At 44.9% G+C, this 20732-nt stretch overlaps 1 pseudogene; it reads right to left on the bottom strand.

Annotated features, from left to right (window-relative positions):
* Window positions 1-5877: 5877 nt before the first annotated feature.
* On the bottom strand, window positions 5878-10702 carry LOC140712151 (uncharacterized; annotated as a pseudogene).
* Window positions 10703-20732: the final 10030 nt, after the last annotated feature.

Raw genomic sequence — 20732 nt, 5'->3', positions numbered from 1 at the left:
TTAAGACAGTCTCACTCTGTCGCCTAGGCCAGAGTGCAAAGGTGCAATCTCGGCTCACTCTACCCTCCGCCTCCCGGGTTCAAGAGATTCTCCTGCCTCAGCCTCTTGAGTAGCTGGGATTACAGGCACATGCCACCACACCCGGCTACTTTTTATACTTTTAGTAGAGATGGTATTTCACCATGTTGGTCAGGCTGTTCTCAAACTCCTGACATCCTGATTCACCTGCCGCAGCCTCCCAAAGTGCTGGGATTACAGGCGTAAGCCACTGTGCCCAGTCCTTTGCAATGGATTCTATTTTGATTAATAAAGATGTGTTGCAGCCTAGTTATAAAAATTTAAAATTCATGGTCCAAAACCACAATTACTTTGACACCAACCTAATAATAGAAGAATTAAAAGAGGCCTTTACATTAGAGAGCCCATGGATGATAAAATAATAAAGAATATTACAATTTCCATAAGTCACAAACTTGGTAACTTAGACCAACTGGATGAATTAAAAGACACAATCTATTAATACTAAAACATAGGAGAAATAGGTAATCTGAATATATTGATATCTATTTTAAAAATGGAATCAATACCTAATAACCTTACAGAAAACCTATATATTCCAAAAATCTGATATTCTGTCATGTTATTCTAACTGGTGGGATTCGGGGATTTCCATTTTGATAAGAACATAGGTGAGTTGCACACACTTACTTTTAGTGCTCACTGGTCAGGAAACCTATGTCCACTATAGGATACCGCAGAGTGATGCGTTTTGGAGAATTTAGGCAAGATAATATGATTTTCAGAGTTAAAGGAAGACAACCTGTTTTATGCACAGTAATTCTTCATAATATCACAGGGGATACCATATTTAAACTTTGGGGTATCCCCAGGTATAATTCTTATTTGAGCCACATGTGAATTTCAGACACGGAGGCTGCCTAACTTTGGTGGCTTTCAGCAGATGTGGAAGTTAATTCACAACCTACTTTGTGGAGGCATAAAATTCAGTGAGCACTCACTTAACCTTTTACTTTAAATATTATTTTTGTAAACTTTGCATTTCCAATTAGGTGAAATTTTAAACCTGTTTCAGTTCTTATCCACCCCTTTTTTTTTTTTTTTTTTTTTTTTTTTCCTGAGACGGAGTCTTGCCCTGTAACCCAGGCTGGAGTGCAGTGGCATGGTCTTGACTCACTTAAATCTCCGCCTCCCAGGTTCAAGCAATTCTCCTGCCTCAGCCTCCCAAGTAGCTGGGATTACAGGTGACCACCACCACGCCTGGCTAATTTTTGTATTTTTAGTAGAGATGTGGCTTCCCCATGTTGGTCAGGCTGGTCTTGAACCCCTGACCTTGTGATCTGCCCACCTCGGCCTCCCAGAGTGATCGGATTACAGGCCTGAGCCACTGTGCCTGGCCTCTCCACTCTTTTTAAACGGAGGGGAGTAAGGGTTGCTTTAAGTTAGGAGGGACTCCTGCGTACCCAACCCATTTGTATAAATTTCTTCCTTCAGAGTTCTTCCAATCAGCATCACCATTGTTAAAGGCCTCCCACATGGTAATAATTGTGCTACAGGGTTTTATGAACATGAAGTTTATGTTTGGCTGAATTAACCTTCTTCCTGTCGCACAAGGGGGGCATAGGTGTTTTCACTAATTATGAAGCGGGTTCACTGTGCAATGGCTACCAACTTTTCTGAGTACAGTGAGACCAAACACATTCATACGTAAATTCCATGAAGTGAATTTATTACTTACAAATAGCAAACAAAAGACAACAGAAGCCTAGGATTCAATATGAACCACTACCACAAGATCAGGAAGGCTACCCAGAGAAGATGGATGGAGTTTTGACTGTAAACCCTTCACTTGCACTACAACTGAGGGACCCCAGCAAGCAGCCCACCTTGGGTTTTCTCCCACGATGTGGTTGCTGGACACAAGCGTTAAAGGCCGTTCTGTTTCGAGCAGGGACTCTAATAGAGCCTGAGCTGTTCTGGTTAATGTCACCTGATTATCAGGATATTGCCTTCCCAGCATATCATACAGTTATCTTGAGAATTACCAGTAGGAAAGGGAGCAAAATGGCCCTGCACCCTTCAAACTGAAGGATCAGAATATTTGCTGTGAAAGAAGCACAGACAGTAACAACAGAGTGTTCTTGTGAGTCATCTACTAGTTCTCTTGACCAGAGCGTGGCACCTGACTGCTTTTCTCTTTCCTTTCAATGGAAACTGTTTCGGAATATTTTGAATATTTTGAATTTCTACATCTACAGAGTTGAGGCACACGATCGCTGGCAGTGTAGACTCTCTGTATAGTTACAGGAAAGAGTTCAGGAGCCCATCAAGCCACATTGGAGGAGACCACCTAATCCTCCAGAGACTGTCACTCCATCTTCCTAGGGTTAGCTCCACATGCAGTAAGGCCATTATGTCTAAGGCCGGCAAGACTTTCAGTCCGAAGATTCGACTTTTGACATGCTGATAAGCAGCAGTGATAAGAAAAGCCCACACATTGGCTAGGAATTTTTCAATGCAAGCAGCTGAGATGCTTCTTCATATGCTTCGATAGGGGCTAATATCAAACTCTTTCTTCCCATTTTCATTACTCATCAGTGACTGAACCATGAGGCACCATGGATGTACTCCTCATCAGGAGGGTGTATGGGACAGCGGCAAGGGGAGAAGCAGCACAAGAAACAATCAAGGCCACTACTTCTGCCTACATAATAACTATTGTCTTGGAGTGTACAATAATTAATAATGTTCACATGGCTGCTCTTAGCATACAGAGATGGTGACCAGAGTAGATGCAGGGACTACAGAGATACAGCCTGATTCTTGCTAATTAGGACATAAGTGTCGGCTTATGTGCTGTGCTTCTGTGCATTAATAAGCCAGGACCTCAAAACTGCCTGCTAAGCACAGGCCAAATGTCATGCTGGGGTGCAATTAAACATTCATGTCCAGGAGATGAGAGCGTTTTAGTGTGGGAGAAGATGACAACACCTGAAGAAAACAAAACGCTGTGCAGACCAAACGGAAGGCCCATCATCAGCTCACGGTTCTGACTCAGGTGACTGCTGATGTGTTATGGAACCATCAGCCAACAGCAGGTAGGTCAAGTTGAGCAGGTGTCCTTCATGAGGGCTGGTCCATTCCATTTGTGTTGTCAATTGTTTCAATACCGTCTCATGCACCCCACTGGTGAGGAAGGAATTTGCGCCCTACTTTTACTGGCACCGTTAAACACATAACATCTCTTACTAAACAGAAAAACCAGACATCAGTTATTAATTACATATAGAAGGATGGTGTAAGTTCCCACAGCCCCAAACAGGGATTAACTTGGGAGCAGAGAGTGGTATCACATTAAAAAAGTGAGGATTTTCCTTTTTTTTTTTTTTTTTTTGAGACAGAATCTCGCTCTATCACCCTTGCTGGAGTGCAGTGGTGTGATCTCGGCTCACTGCAAGCTCTGTCTCCCGGGTTCTTGCCCTTCTCCTGCCTCAGCCTCCCTAGAAACTGGGACTACAGGCACGCACCACCACACGTGGCTAATTTTTTGTATTTTTAGTAGCGACGGGGTTTCACCGTTTTAGCCAGGATGGTCTCAATCTCCTGACCTCGTGATTCACTCGCCTCAGTCTCCCTAAGTGCTGGGATTACTGCCGTGAGCCACCACGCCCGGCCGAAGATGTTCCTTTGTTCCTACAGGAGTATGTGATTGGTTTGTCTGTTGGCTGGTAGGGAACTGAATCATGAGACACTGACTGGTAAGACTGTAATACTCTAAAATACAATATATAAACCATCATACCATAATGGTGTAATACGATCTACTACAATACCAAAGGCATCGATGAAAAGCCCAATGTTATCATATGTGACTGAGAGACTGAATGCTTCCTCCCTCAGATTGGTTACAACGTATCGTCCTATGACAGTCCTCTCTCCTTCATTCAAAGTGAACGATCCAAATAACAGACAGAAATAATAAAGAATAAAGGGCAACAGATGCAAAGAACTCACGAGATGATACTCTATGGTAAACTTTATGTACTTAGGAATTAATACCAACTCATTATTAGCAAAAAATAAACATCTTTACATCAAGAGTAGTTTTTCCTTTAACAAGGAAAGGTGGAATGTGTATAATGAACAAGGGATAATCAAAATTTTCCAAATGAGGCTAGTAAGGCTATCCCAACAATTGCCAATCATTATTCACTGGTCCATTAATCACAGGGCAATACATACAAATGAAACTTACCTGGCCAGGTGTGGTGGCTCATGCCTGTAATCCCAGCATGTTGGGTGGCCGAGGAGGGCAAATCATGAGGTCAGGAGTTCAAGACCAGCCTAGCCAACATGGCGAAACCCTGTCTCCACTAAAAATACAAAGAATTAGCTGGACGTAGTGGTGGGCGCTTGTAGTCCCAGGTACTCAGGAGGCTGAGACAGGAGAATCGCTTAAACCCAGGAGGTGGAGGTTGCAGTGAGCTGAGATCGCACCACTGTACTCCAACCTGGGCAACAGAGTGAGACTCCATCTCAAAAAAAGTTAATAATGAAAGAAAAAAATTAAACTTACCTCCATGTTAGAAAAACATCAAAATTCAACCATGAATCCAGCACATTATCAAATCAATAGACAAGAATTCTACCAACAAACAATATCATTATCTATGAAACTCAAGTACTACTGCTTAAAGAGCATTTACAGAACTCTCACCTCAAGGGTTCCCTGCAAACCAAGGTGAAATACATACTCAAGACTCTTTAAGAATGAGCCACGGGAAAAACAATATACTTGTAACTTGTGTAACATTTCATACATTTTTTCAAGCACTACTCGATAACTAATTTGCATCAGGCTTTCCAAATTAGAAAAGCTTCACTTATAGAACTTCTTTCCTGTGGGAGTTTTCACATGACGTTTCAATTAAATGTGAAAACTGAAAATATTCTTGCAGTTTCTAAACTATTAGAGTCTTAATCCTGTGTACGTTCTTGTATTTACAAGGTCCAGCCAGCTACAGTGTGCATTTTCATAGGTCCTTGAGTGGGTATGAGAGAAATGAAACATTCCCACATTCTGGACATTCATAGGGTTTTTCTCAGGAATGAGCTGATGTCTTCATATGGAACTAACACAACTGAAGGCCTTACCACAAATTTAGATTCAAAAGGCTTTTCTCCAGTCTGAGGCCTCCCAAATCTTCAAAAACAGGAAAATCTGAAGGCTTGGCCACATTTCCTACATTCTTAAGGTTCCTCTGCAGTGTGAGCCTTTTCATGTTTATGAGGGAATGGGAAAGAGTAAATGTTTTACCACATTTCTTACATTCAAGGGGCTTTATTTATTTGTTTGTTTATTTTGAGATGGATTCTCACTCTGTCGCCAGGCTGGAGTGCAGTGGCACAGTCTCGGCTCACTGAAACCTCCGCCTCCTGAGTTCAAGTGATTCTCCTGCCTCAGCCTCCTGAGTAGCTGGGATTACAACCATATGCTACCACACGCAGCTGCTTTTTGTATTTTTAGTAGAGACGAGGTTTCACCATGTTGGCCAGGATGGTTTCGATCTCCTGACCTCGTGATCCGCATGCACAGGGCTTTCCCCCAACCCCCCATTGCTTTTTATGTCCTTGAAAAAGAACTAAGACAACTGAAATGTGCCACCATGCCCAGCTAATTATTTTTATTTATTTGTTTTGAGACGGAGTCTTGCTCTGTCGCCCAAGCTGGTGTGCACTGGTGCGATCTCGGCTCACTGCAAGCTCTGCCTCCCAGGTTCACGCCATTCTCCTGCCTCAGTCTCCCGAGTAACTGGTGTTAGCCACCGTGCCCGGCATTATTTTATTTTTTCTAGAGACAGGGTTTCACCTTGATGCCCAGGTTGTTTCACGCTGTTTTAATCCGGGCTGGTTATGAACTCCTGGGCTCAAGCAATACACACTCCTTGGCCTCCCAAAGTGCTGGGATTATAGGCTGAGTCACTACACCCAGCCTCTATATCATGACTTCTTTCATGGCGAGTAAGATGACTGGAACGAATGTAGGCTTTACCGCATCTCTTACATTCATAGGGTTTTTCTCCAGTATGAATTCTTCCGTGGAGGTGAAGGGAACTGGGACGACTGAAGGCTTGGTCACATTGTTTACATTCATAGGCTTTCTCTCCCGTATGAGTGCTTCTATGGTTACAAAGGGAACTCAAATGACTAAAGGCTTTGCCACATTGTTTACATTCATAAGGTCTCTCTCCAGTATGAATGCTTCCATGGTCACGAAGGGAAGTGGAACAGCTGAAGGCTTTATCACATTTGGTACATTTATAGGGTCTTTCTCCCGTGTGAGTCCTTTCATGCATCTTAAAGGAACAAGAAAATCTGAATGTTTTTCTACATTCCTTACATTCGTAGGGTTTCTCTCTAGAGTGAGTTTGTTCATGTATTAGACAAGAACCGGAAACAGTGAACGCTTTACCACATTGTTTACATTTATAGGGTTTTTCTCCTGTGTGAGTTCTCTGATGTCTTTCAAATGAATTGAGAAAATAAAAAGCTTTCCCACATATCGTACATTTATAATTAGATTTCCACTGTGCATTATCTTGTGTCTTCTAACACCTGGAACAGAAACGAAGAGTTTCCCACACTGTTCACATTTATATTGCTTCTCTCCATATGATTTGTATCCTGAGTGAGCTAAGATGTGCCTGTTAAGGAGGGAATGACGTACAAAGACTTTTCCACAAATACTTCATTCACATTGTTTTAATCCAGCAGAAATGTTCTCATTCAGATCAAGCATTGGAATTTGGCTGACAACTGTCCATACTGACTACCGTCTTTGTTTTCACACAGTCTCTGTATCATATGATTTCTGTAAAAAAAATGTAAAGCACATAATTATTGGTTGGTTTAATAACTTTCTACTTACTAATAGGTCTTGGACTTACACTGCTACCAATACCAAGGAAAATGCTTTTTTTTTTTTTTTTTTTTGCCATGACTGAATTATTGGAAAGTAAATGGGTTACTACTGAAAACACAGTTACCACCTGCATGGCTATGTCCAAATTAGTAACATTCATGCACACAGTTTTGTAGTACTATTTTCAAGTAAACTGTTTTCCAAACACTGACTGCTACACTGAAGTACATTGCATTTTGGGTGAAATTTTTCTAAAAAGAAATAAATTTCAAGTGACTCTCATTTGTTTTGATCGCTTGCTTTTAAGTTCATGACAAGCTAAGATTCCTTCAGAGGACTTTATTTCCTCTTCCGTGCAAATTATCTTATATCTTTCCAAGGTTTTTCGAAGTGATCTTCAATATTCTGGTCTTTTCGTTTGTTTCCTAAAATACAGACCCACAAAATTATCATGAATTATTACAAACTATAGAAACATTACTAGATTTAATGTTCATTGTACACAGTGCCCATGCCTGATTTCTTCACCAAATCATTCCCTTGCGCCATTCCAAATCACAAATAGCACTGATGATAGGGAAATACTTCTGTAATTAAGTGAAATGTTTTGTCATTCTCAGCTACAGAAACCAGGTTCCTGCAGGTTTCCTGCATCACTTCTCTCCAGAGATTCTTCTGAGAAGAATCTAGCAAAGCCCATTCCTCCTGGGTACAGTTCACAGCCACATCCTCAAAAGCCATGGAGTCCTAGAACATTCCACACATGTGGATAGAAGGATGGGTGAGACTGACAGCACTGGGAATCTGTACTCAATCCATAAGCTGTTTACATGATTCTAAAATTTCCAAGCATTTATTTTGTGCCTTGATTGTCAGAACTCTTACTCTGTTCACACATATTCCCTCCCACACAGCAGTACGAATGCTAGAATCGAACTATTCAAAAAGGCAACAGCAAAGTAGAAACACCCATCTTATTAGAGAATCCAGGGAGTAAGATGTGCTGCTAGGAGTTACCTTTTAACTTCACTTTGTACAATTCTAGTATCTGTCATAATAAAGTCCTACCTGATGTGCATAAGGGAGTTAATATTATCAGTCCTGAGACTACTTATTCTTAAAAACGTCTGCTCGCAAAGTTCCATCTTTGTATTAGTAACTTACATTTTGAAAGGGATTCCACCAACCCTAATAAGAATGACTCACTGCATGTAAATGGCTTATGCAATGTATTTGCCAAAACTTTTTCTGCTGAACGTCTATTATTTTGTGTCACTGCAGTGGTGCTTAGGGAACCAGACACCAAAACACTGTCTGAACACTAAGTGTTCAATGAGTTTCCCTGGTAGACAATATTTTACACGTGCTGTCACTTGTTAACTGGGGAGTTGAGCCCATTCCATGTGATTACACCAAGACAGAGTAGGCTTATTAAATTTAATTGAGTAGTAAATAAAACCAATAATTGATATTTGACAATACTAATAGAACAATTTAAAAAATTTCTATTGCACAATGTGAAGGCAGAAAAGAATAAGAGGAAATACGACACACGTTTTTTAAAATGACATTAATGTCATCACTTCCAGATGCTATTCCTATGAAATCACATAAATTCCCAAATCAGGTTGTTTTTAGGCAAGAAAAAGTACTTTTTCATACGTAGTAAAAATGACAAATGTCTAATGATTTTTAGTCATCTAAAAAAAGAGTGATGGCTTGTCTAACATACTTCTAAGATTTTCAGACGAAAATATTCAGGACAGCACAGTATTAGCAGAGAGATGAGCAAGCAGACCAAGGGAAAAGAAAGTCTTAATGACCCAGCATTTATATGGAGAGTTGAGGAATGATAGAGTAGGCACTGTAGAATAGAAAAAGAAATCACATGCACTTTAAAATATGAGGCAAACCAGGCTGGCATCTACTTGGGAAAATGCATTGCATTCTTCTCTATTCCGTGAGCCATAATCAACTTATTATACATTCAAATATGAGAGATAAAACCAGAACACTTTCAGAAGTTACAGGAAGATTTTTTTTATGAAGGATTAGGCAGAATTTCTTTTATGTAAGAAAAAAGTGATGAAGGAACAGACAAACTCAAACATATTAAAATTTAGGGAATAAAAAGAAAATACAATGGGCAGGGCATGGTGGCTCATGCCTGTAATCCCAGCAGCTTGGGAGGCTGAGGAGGGCGATCACCTGAGGTCAGGAGGTTGAGATCAGCCTGGCCAACTTATCAAAACCCTGTCTTTCTGTTGTTTGTTTGTTTGTTTGTTTGTTTGGTTTTTTGCGACGGAGTCTCCCATTGTCACTTGGGCTGGGGTGCAATGGCAAGATCTTGGCTCACTGCAACCTCCACCTCCCGGATTCAAGCAATTCTCTTGCCTCAGCCTCCCAAGTAGCTGGGATTACAGGTGCCTGCCACCAGGCTCAGCTAATTTTTTTGTATATTTTGTAGAGACAGGGTTTCACCATGTTGGTCAGGCTGCTCTGGAACTCCTGACCTCATGATCGGCCTACCTTGGTCTCCCAAAGGGCTGGGATTACAGACCTGAGCCACTGTGTCAGGCCTAAAACCCCCTGTTTACTAAAAATACAAAAATTAGCTGGGTGTGGTAGTGGGTGCCTATAATCCCAGTTACTCGGGAAGCTGACATAGGAGAATCACTTGAACCCGGGAGGCGGCAGTTGCAGTAAGCAGAGATGGCGCCACTGCACTTCAGCCGGGCTACAGAGCAAGACAGTGTCTCCAAAAACAAAACAAAACAAAACAAAACAAAACAAAACCCTCGAATATCCAGATAAGAGGATACAGATGTGTCCACTGTCATAAATTCTTCACCATGCTACAAGAAGGAAACTGACATTTTGGTGAATCTTTGTAAATCATCAATTTATCTATCACACTTTTATTTCACCAGTAACGTTGATAAAGCTAAGTCCTACAATTCCATTTGAAATTACCCTTAAAAAGAACACACCTTTAAAACTTACTACACTCACTCTGGGGAAGAAATAAATATGAATTTTTAGTAAATAAAATACACCATTTTACCTTGCCTCTTTGGAAATAGTATGTTTATCTTTCAAGCTGTACTGATAAAATGTATCTTACAGCCAATGAAAAACTGGAACACAAATAAGCAGACAAGCCTTTTCAAGGTAACAAACTCAGGGAGAGGCAGTGCTGACTCCAACACAGACCTTTGTAAGTGTCACGGCAGGCCATTCTGTCCCTCGGGACACCCATCCTGTTCAGTAAAGTGCTCAGTGATCACCCAGGAGGCACTGGCACTGCTCTTTGTCCTCCTGTGCGCCTTCAGTGCATTTTAATGTTCAGGTTCTTGCACATCCTCTCTGGGGTGGGTTTTCCTTGTCCTTTGGGACAGTTTTTCTATCTTCACAAGTCTGAGACAATCTAGAGAGCAGAAATCATTTCTACCTTTTCCTCTCAATATCAGTATCCCATTGGCAGACCATCATTGTGTCTCCAAGGAATAAAAGCTCTGGCTGGAGGAACAGTTTTAATGACCTAACTTTAATGACATTACGTTGAATTGTCCATTCATTTTAATGTCCTAAAATTTTAATAATCCTAAGGGGTCACCATTTTAGAGAAAACTATACCAAGAGATTCCTCTAAGGCCAAGAGCATCCAGCTGCTCCCCTGAGCGACTCTACCCCCTACCTCAGGCTGTCCTTGGCGATGAGATGACCCCGGGGCTGATAGTCACTAGACCCTCCAATAGACATGGCCACTGTGGGTATCCTGGGTCATCCCCAGACAGTTTTAAAATTCCAGGACTAGGGAAAGACAGGAGGGTGGCTGAGGACACAACACCCTGTAAAGTTTTCACGGAGGGACCTCAACCTAAAGACATTTTGGTAATATGTACACTTAGGAAAGATGAAAAGAAGGGAGGCACAAATATTTCTTTTACAGTAGAGTGTCAGATGATTTATTCTCCACTTTCCTCTCATGTAAAATGCTTGGAAACAGAAAAATATTTTGGCCAAGGTGGCCCACGCCTGTATTCCCAGCACTTTAGGAGGCCGAGGAGGGAGATCAATTAAGGTCAAGAGTTCAAAACCAACCTAGCCAACATGGCAAAACCCTGTCTCTACTAAAAATACAAAAATTAGCTGGACGTGGTAGTGGGTGCCTATAAGCCCAGCTACTTGGGAGGCTGAGGCAGGAGAATCGCTTGAACCCGGGAGTCAGAGGTTACAGTGATCTGAGACTGCACCATTGGACTCCAGCCTGGCGACAGGGCGAGACTCCGTCTCAAAAATATATATATATATATATGTGTATATATAATATACATTTATAATTATTACATGTAGACAGTATTTGAAGTCATGGGACTGACTGTAGGTAGAAACAAGAGAAGGCAAGGAAGTTTTTATATTTATATATAATTATATAAAATTAATATACATAATTATAATATATAAATATATCATATAGACTGAGCACAGTGGCTTACACCTGTCGTTCCAGCAATTTGGGAGGCCGAGATAGGCAGATCACCTGAGGTCAGGAGTTTGAGACTAGCCTGAGAACATGGAGAAACCCCATCTCTACTAAAGATACAAAAATTAGCCAGGTGTGGTGGTGCGTGCCTGTAATCCCAGCTACTCAGGAGACTGAGGCAGGAAAATCACTTGAACCCCAGAGGTGGAGGTTACAGTGAGCCTAGATTGCGTCATTGCACTCCAGCCTGGGTGACAAGGGTTAAACTCCGTCTCAAAATAAATAAATAAATAAATAAATAAAGCAAGAAATATGTATTTATGTCTAAATATATAATTACAATACATAAATGTGTATATAAATATACATTTATTATAAATTTATTAATATATGAAATATGTTTATTTCTGAGATAGGGTCTGGCTCTGTCACCCAGGCTGGAGTGCAGTGGCACTATCATAGCTCATTGGAGCCTTGAACAGATGGCTCAAGGGATCCTCCCACGTCAGCCTCCTGAGTGGCTAGGATTGGATGCACACACCACCATGCCTAGCTAATTTTATCATTTTTTGTGGAGACAGGGTCTTCCTTTTTTGCCTAAGCTGGGCTTGAACTCCTGGGCTCAAGTGATCTTCCTGCCTCAGGCTTCCAATGTGTTAGACGTGGGCCACTGCATCTGGTCTAATGCATTTTTAAATTGCGAGTTCATATTATTTGATAGTTTTAAGTACTGAATGTGTTGAACAATCAACTTGCAGAATTCCTGAACAATGGATGGTCAGCTCTCATGTCCTGGTTCAAATCGCCCCAGCACACCACGGCTAGAAACCTTTCAGCCAACTTCCAATTATGTCTCCCGGGGCAAGACAATGTCACTTGGCCGATCCCCACTAAGAGGGACTCTGGAAAGGCAAGAAACTATTCTGTTCTCTATAACGGAACCTCACCAAGGAGAAGGCAGCTGGGAGGGCCAGCTGGGCCCTTCAACCAGAAGCTTCCACCATCGACCCACTGCCCTAGAACTACACCGTGCTGGGCATTTGGGACACTGTTATGAGCAAGAGTTTCCACTTTTCTTCTCATGGGACCTTCATGCTAGTGGCAAGAGACAATTTTTTTTTTTTTTTTTTTTTTTGAGACAGAGTTTTGTTCTTGTCACTCAGGCTGGAGTGCAATGGTGTCATCTCGGCTCACTGCAACCTCTGCCTTCTGGATTCAAGCAATTCTCCTGCCTCAGCCTTCCGAGTAGCTGGGATTACAGGATTGCACCACCACGTCTAGCTAATTTTTGTATTTTTAGTAGAGATGGGGTTTCACCATGTTGGCCCGGCTGGTCTGGAACTCCTGAGCCACTGCACCCAGTCAAGAGGGAGATTTTCAATCAATAAGTAGAATTATGATGAATGCCAGAAAGAAGAATGTGTGTGATGGGGAGGGGACCTAAGTTATTGTCTCACATTTTAACACTTTCGTAGGCAAAAACTAACAACTGAGAAGCTTAAAACAACACACACCTTTAAGCCAATTTTGGCAAGCTAGTAGTTGAGCATATTTTAGCGGATCCTGTGTTTGGGATCTCACGCCAAGCAGCTGGGCTGCATCCTCATCTGATGCTCCACCAGGGCAGAATCCATTTCCAGGCCCGCTGAGGTTACTGGCAGAATTCATTTCCTCAGACCCGCTTGGCAAGGGCCCAGCTTTTTGCTTCCTTGCCTACGGGGCCCCTCCAAAGGTCCTTTCTCAGCACAGCATCTCCTTCCTGGAGCGCCTGCAGGTGGAACCTTCCTTTCTAGTGTGCGAAGGTGATGCACTGTGACAGTGACATCCCATTGCTTTTGCCAGGCTCTATGGGTTAGAAGCCAGTCACCGGTTTGCTCGTACCCAAGGTCAGGAAGACTATGCAAGGGCATAGGTTATTGGGAAGTCAGTCACTTTAGGGTGTGGCTGACACCACTGAACTTGGTGAGAATTTAAGGGTTGGTAGGAGCTGGCCAGGTACAGGGGTGAGGGTGTGTCAGGCAGGGGTGAGGGCATGGAGGGCGATGCAGAGGCCTGCATCCTGGAATGTCCTTTCACTCCCTGAGGTTTTGTTCTCCTGATCCCTGAGTACATCCCAGAACACGGTGGGGCCCTAGCAGGGGAGAGGGAGGGAAGCCTGTGTTGTTCATCTGGGGAGCTTGTTAGGCAAATCAGATTAGGGGCCAGGCTTTCAGTGGTGGGTGTGAGCGTGGGAGTGATGAGTGTACAGGTGTCTGTGGGAATAAGCGATGGGGATGGGGTTAGCCCCAGCCACCATGAAGACCTTAACTGTGCATCCACCCATCCCAGCAGCATCCCTGAGTGAGTGCCTTCAGGGTGAAGGTCCTGCTTTGCACATGGAAGTGAATCAGAGTGGGACACTGCCTTGCCTTAGAGATGTCACACTTCTCCTTCTTCTTCGTTTTTTGTATTTTTGTTTGTTTGTTTGTTTTTGTTTTTTTGTTTTTTTGTTTTTTTGTTTTTTTGTTTTTTTTTTTTTTTTTTAGCTTACAACAGAGTCTCACTCTGTTGCCCAGCCTGGAATGCAGTGGTGTGATGTTGGCTCACTGCAACCACTGCCTCCCAGGTTCTAGCAATTTTCCTGCCTCAGCCTCCTGGGTAGGGGAGCTGGGACGATGGGCACGCATTACCATGCCTGGCTAATTGTTGTATTTTAGTTTCACTGTATTGACCAGGCTGGTCCCAGTCTCCTGGCCTCAACCGATCTGCCCGCCACAGCCTCCCAAAGCTCTGTGACTATATGCGTAAGCCACCACACTGGGCGAGAGGTCACACTCCATGCCAAGTGGGTGGCAGCGACTCAGACAGCACCCCAGCTGGTGCTGGGAGTGAGGGGTGCTCAGTGTCCTAGGAAGGCAGAGGGCTGCATGAGAGGTTCAGGGAGGAAGGACTGGAGGAGGATTTGAGATTTTCACCTGAGCAGCTGGGTGGATGGAGGGGCTGTTTACAGAGAATCACAAGAATGTGGATGAGCAGGTTAGGGCACTAATAAAGCACTCTGTTTTGGAAAATTTGAGATGCTTCCCTCTGTCCAGCTGGGGCTTTGGGAAAGGTCAGGGCTGGGCATCTGACTGGGATGGATGTCTCTGGCTGGCAGCAGAGCATGTGGATGGTTTGTGAAGCCCGGAAGGGCATGAGATTTCCTGTGGCAGTGCGCACTGCAAATGGAAGGGCATTTGGCCTGAGCCCAGACATATACAAGTTGGGCAGAGCAGCTACGGAAGTACAGAAAAACCAACGGTGTGGGGGCACATGAAGCAGGAATCTCAAATAAGATGAGGAAAGAGGTTTTAAAGACGATCAGGGCTGGGGACAGTGGTTCATGCCTGTAATCCCAACACTTTGGGAGGCTGAGACGAGAGGATAGCTTGAGGCCAGGAGTTTGAGACCACCCTGGGCAACATAGGGAGATCCCATTTCTATAAATAAATAAATACCATTGGTACTTGGCATTTCGGCTGGGGAACAGCAAACACATGAAAGCTCTGAGGCAGGAAAGGGAAGTGATTAGTGCTCGCTCCTGGTTCCTTTATCAGACCTTAAAGAGATGCAGAGACATTTCAGGTACTCCTTAGCCGAGCTCCTTCAGGGAAGGCCTAAGTTCACTTCTACTTCCCATCTATTAATTTTTTTTTTTTTTTTTTTTTTTTTTTTTTTTTTTTTTTTTTTTTTGGAGACAGAGTCTCACTCTGTGGCCCAGGCTGGAGCACATGCAGTGGCACGATCTAAGCTCACTGCAACCTCCACCTCCCGGGTTCAAACGATTCTCCTGCCTCAGCTTTCCCAGTAGCGGGACCACAGGTACGCGCCACCACGATCGGCTAAGTTTTTGTATTTTTAGCAGAGGTGGGGTTTCATCTTGTTGGCCAGGCTGGTTTCGAACTCCTGGCCTCAAGTGATCCACCTGCCTCCGCCCCACAAAGTACTGGGATTACAGGCGCGAGCCACAGCGCCCGGACCTTCTTCAGTCCTAACGCCCACCATACGTGCTTCCAAATGTTTGCTGAATGGCAAGGTGAACGAGTGAATGGGACTATGTGACTTCCGGCAGCAGGCAATCCTATTCCTTGGACCTCTGTTTCACTTTTTGTAAAGCAAGCCTGTCTCTCGCTCTCTGCCCTAAAAGCCTGAGTTCTGGGCTTGAGATGAGCGCGTCCTGTAGACCAGACTGCAGGTGGACGCTGAGCTGGGTCTTCTAGAAGGCAAGGATCCGGTCAGCTCTTGGGTCCAGTCCTCCCGCGGGACTCGGTATGCCCAGTCCCAGCGCCTTCCCGCCCAACCTCCATTTGTTCCCCCAGGCCCCGCCCTCTCCGTGCAGCTCGCTCTCCATTGGCCGGGGGGCGGGCCCTGGGCGCCTGCCTCCGCTGGGAGTGGGGCGGCGGGCGGGGCGGCGGGCGGCAGGCGGGGCCCTGTGCACCTGCACGGTGTGTGTCCAGGCCGCAGCCCCGCGCCAGCTGCAGCTCCTTGCTCCGAGCCGGATCCTGAGCGGAGAACACGCGCTGAAGCGGCAGCGGCGGCCCCGCCCCGGGACTCCATTGTTGAGGCTGCCTCCGCTCTGTAGGCTACTCAGCTGCGCTCCAGTCGGCACAGGCGCCGCGGCGAGGAGCAGGCGCTGTGAGCCGGTGGCCTGAGGTGAGACCGGGCGACGGGGTCTCCGGACCGGGCGGGGGTCTCTGCCCCGGGCGTGGCGGCTCCGAGTTGGATTCCGCAGGGTCCGAAGTCAGGATGCGAGGTCCTTGCGCCTGGGCTTTGTCTCGGCGTCGGGTGGCACCGGGGGCTTCGCGCCTACTGCGATACCGCGTGGGCCTGCGCGGGGGTCCCGGTCGCCCTGCGGGTGGGGGCCGGTCCCCACTGCTCCCCGGCTCCCCGCGTCTGCCGCGGAGGGGACTGCATGGACCCGGGCGCTGGCTTCTGAGCCGAGATGGCGTCACTGCACTCCAGCGTGGGCGACCGAGTGAAACTCCGTCTCGGAAAAAAAAAAACTTGGTAAAGTGTTTTACCCAGCCTAGGTATGTGTGGTAGAGCCGAATGAAAGCTTAGAAAAAGACGACTTGAGAACTAGCCCAGCAGAGGAATCAGGTGGGATGTGTTGTTACTGAGTAAGTGAAATTTGCACCTGTTTTCTCCCAGGCCTCGCTGAGTTGTGTACAACAGAGAGCTCAGGTGTTGGGGGCAGTTGACCGGTTGAAGAATGCATTGCTATTATGGGAGGAACATTGGGCTTTGAAAAAGCAGAACTGGATCCACGTTCTTGCCTGGTAACTCTAAGTATCATCTAGTTTGTAAAGGGGAATGCAGTTCACTGAAAAATTCTTATGACAGTGCGGAAAGGATTGGGGTGTCTGCATTGTTTTGTGTAATATAGGTCATATGAACGAGCATTTAGGCTGGAGGGAGGCTTTTCATCTCTATAACTTTACTTTCACAGGACAATTCCATCACGATTTGAAGATTTTGAGTCAAAACTACATTATTCTGCTATGTGTTTCGGGGCAAATGTATACATACAATTTGCTTAAATATTTCAGTGATACAAGAATATATGTGTGGGGTAAAAAGCTGAAATTTGCATTCTCCCTTCTCTAGAAGTAACCATTGTGAATAGTTAAGTCTGTTTTCCAGCTATTTTGTATACTATAAATACACTGTGAACATTTGAGTGTATATAGACCTGTATGTTACACACAGTTTTAGAGATGGAATATTGCTGTGTTGCCCATGCTAGTCTCAAAATCCTGGGCTCAAGTGACCGTCTTGCTTCAACCTCGCAAAGTTTTGGAATAACAGGCATGAGCCACCGCGCCTGGCCTGCATGAGTATATTTACTAATTGCTAAGTTACTCTGTTCAATACGTGGCTATTGAACTCCCCCATGTGCCGAGCATTGTTCTGAATACGTTATATGCACCAATTCACTTAATTTTTAGAGCAGCTCTATTATTGTGGCCCTTTTACAGTGAGGAAACTGTACCACAGAGAGGCTGGGGACGTTGTCTAACATCACACAGCCGGTGCTGTTGGAATTGAGGTTTGAACCCAGACAGCTGGCTTCAGATCTCTTAGCTGTTATCATAGACGGCACACCCAAACCTTAGGGCCCTCCCAAGCCTTGCCTCCGATACGGGCTCGCCTGAGCTCTGCGAGCGCCGTGTATGTGAGGTTTCTTTCCTCTTTAAGAACACAAGTCTTGGAATTGTCGCAGACCCTGGTAGGACCTCTTGAGGACCAAAAACAGGGATTCTTCAAGCCTGCCCCAAGGGCCAGATCTCTGATTTAGCTACTTGGAAGGTAGACGTGGAAGAGAGTAATTTTACCAGAACAAAAAGTCAGGATGGCTGGGCTGACTTGGCCAGACGCAGTGCCTCATGCCTGTAATCCCAGCACTTTGGGAGGCTGAGGCAGGTGGATCACCTGAGGTCGGGAGTTCAAGAGCAGCCTGGCCAAGAAGTTCAAATTCCGTCTCTACTAAAAATATAAAAATTAGCTGGGCGTGTTGGCGGGTGCCTGTAATCCCAGGTACTTGGGAGGCTGAGGCAGGAGAATTGCTTGAACCCGGGAGGCAGAGGTGGCAGTGAGCTAAGATTATGCCACTGCACTCCAGCTTGGGTGACAGAGCGAGACTCCGTCTCAAAAAACAAGAAGAAGAAGAAGGGGGAAGGGGAATGGCTGGGCTGACTCATAGGGAAGAGGCCCTGCAGCAGCCGTAGGACCTTGGCCACTTGGGTGGAAAAGAAGGAAGGAAGAGCTTCACCCATGGCGGTGACCTGGACTGCAGAAACCACATTAAACAGTCCACATCCTGGAGCCTGGCCACCCCATTTGCTTCTCTTCTCCTTGGGTAGAGGGTTTGGGGCGCTTTCTACCCTGGAGGCTGAGCAGCGCAGCTTCTAACCAGGGTAGGCATTTTTCTGTCCCTGGGAATACAGACAGCATTCTCATAAGCAGCCCAAATCCTCCTGAACAGCTTTTTGTAGGGTGGGGCGGGGTGGGGCAGAGGGTCATTTTGACTCATAGGTGCCTTTTCCACTTTCACTGCTGATAACTGTGTTACAGATTGAAGTTTTGTTTTTGATACTGAAGAGGGCTTAAGAGAGTGAGCTATTATGGCACATCTAAGTCTGCTAAAATAGAACCACGGGGTAGTGTAGGAAAATCTCTTCTAAATTATGGATCATATATGGTGAACGTTAAAAGCCACGTGTACCTAAGTTGAAAAATCAAAACATGTCTTGTATTTGGGTGACCCCGGTAATTCCGGATGCCACTGTGCCTTGTGTAAACCCAGGATGCTGAGGTGTAGGGATCAACAGGCTTTTTCAGGACATCTGTGCTTCTCCCTTGGGGTAAAGTGGGGCAGCAGTAGGAGCGCACAGCTGTTGGGCCCCTAATATTTGTCAGCTGTTTTACATGTGGGATTCCATTTAATGAAATCTTGGAGGTAAAATTATGTTATTGAAGATGAAGATAGAGGCTTAGAGAAGTTAAGAAAATTGTTCAAGATCACGTCATTTGTTTTGTTTTGCTTTGTTTTGTTTTGTTTTGAGACAGAGTTTTGCTCTTCTTGCCCTGGCTGGAGTGCAATGGTGCAATCTCGGCTCACCACAACCTCTGCTTCCCAGGTTCAAGTGATTCTCCTGCCTCAGCCTCCCGAGTAGCTGAGATGACAGGCATACGCCACGATGCCAGGCTGATTTTGTATTTTTTGTAGGGACGGAGTTTTTCTATATTGGTTAGGCTGGTCTTGAACTCCCAACCTCGGTTAATCCACCCAACTCGCCCTCCCAAAGTGCTTGAATTACAGGTGCGAGCCACCACGCCTGACCAAGGCCATGTAATTTCTTAAGTGCAAAGATGAAGTACTTGATGAACCCAGAAGTTTCACTTCAAGGCCCTTGATATTTCCATAACACATGGTTCCTTCCCTGGTTGGTGGGAGTGACTGAAGAACTCAAGAAAGCTGTGTTTTGTGGAAAGAGGACCTGAGGGGTGTATGGTCTTTCCAGGCTTGGAATCTGCCATGCTGGGCTTCTGAATTGTATAGCTTGACCATATAGAGAAGCCCCTCATTTAAGACTTATTCTTCGGGGGAAATAAAGGAAAGCCGCCCACATGAGATAGGCAGAGGCGACTTTCTCAGAGCTGCTGTGGCAAGAAAGTCAGCACCATCACTTGCGTGTGGCAGGGACTGACATGCAAGTGAGTGGCGGATGAGGAGTGGGGAAGCTTCAGGATGGAAAGAATGGCTCCCAGTGGAGGCTGTTGTGGGGGCTGGAGGCGGCTGTGCAGAAGTGGGGTGTCCTATGTGATTGGTTAGGGGCATATTTGGCTTTCTCTGAATGATCCTAACTGGAAACAGGGGCCAAAATTAGGGTGGCTGTCAGTTTTGAGTCAAGTCCTGGTCACCTGGGACAGAGTTGTGGTTTAGTCTCTGGGTTGTGGAGAGAGAGCAGTCTGGCTTCCTGTCTGATGTGCTAGCCTGGCTGGCCTCCTGGCTGTTGACTGTAGATAGGGGATTGGTTTCCTGGGTGGGCAGCTACAGGGTGTGATCTGAGTTCTGTCTTTCTACATATGATCAGGCATGGTCTGTTTGTATATTCAGTCCCTCATTTTTCTTGTCAGTAAAAATATCAAGTGACAAATTGGACACATTGGGAAGATTTTAGATGTCTGTGTCCCCTGGAGGAAGTTTTGACGTTCACATTTAATCAGAATGAATGTAAACAATTGGGCCATTTATCTTGAAGATGTAAAATAGGAAATCTTCAACAATACTACCTCGGCGCCATTGCCTCTCTGTCCATCGTTAGGGAATGTGTTTTTATCCACCGCCGGCTCATCGTCCACCAGTTTGTGGTTGATCCACTTCTCTATACGTCTTGTCTTGTGTGCAACTCATTGTTTGCTAGTGTTAGCTTTCCCCTTCGTCAGTGTAGTTTATTTGTGTAGCCTCTGTTGGTAGGAAGTTATTTGTGGAATTTGTGAATGGAAGGGACCTTGGAGGTCTGCTAGGTCGACCCAGTGATTTTAGAGATAAACGGAAATACAGGGAAATGTTCCAGCTTTTTTGGTGACAAAACCAGGAATAGAAAGCAGTGTTCTTTGTGCCACAATGTCATTGGAAGACAGCTCAATGTGGGCCTAAAATGCAGAGTAACTAACTTTCATTTATCTCTGCTTCTGACTCTTGTTATCAGACATTTTAAATTGACCTAAATGTGTTAGCAGAAATATGAAAAGTCCTGACTTGTTTACATACAAGGTACTTTG

Source organism: Chlorocebus sabaeus, chromosome 8 (assembly GCF_047675955.1).
Source record: "Chlorocebus sabaeus isolate Y175 chromosome 8, mChlSab1.0.hap1, whole genome shotgun sequence".
NCBI lineage: Eukaryota > Metazoa > Chordata > Mammalia > Primates > Cercopithecidae > Chlorocebus > Chlorocebus sabaeus.
The sequence above is the reverse complement of the archived record's forward strand: the minus strand, read 5'-3'. Positions and strand labels throughout refer to the sequence as shown.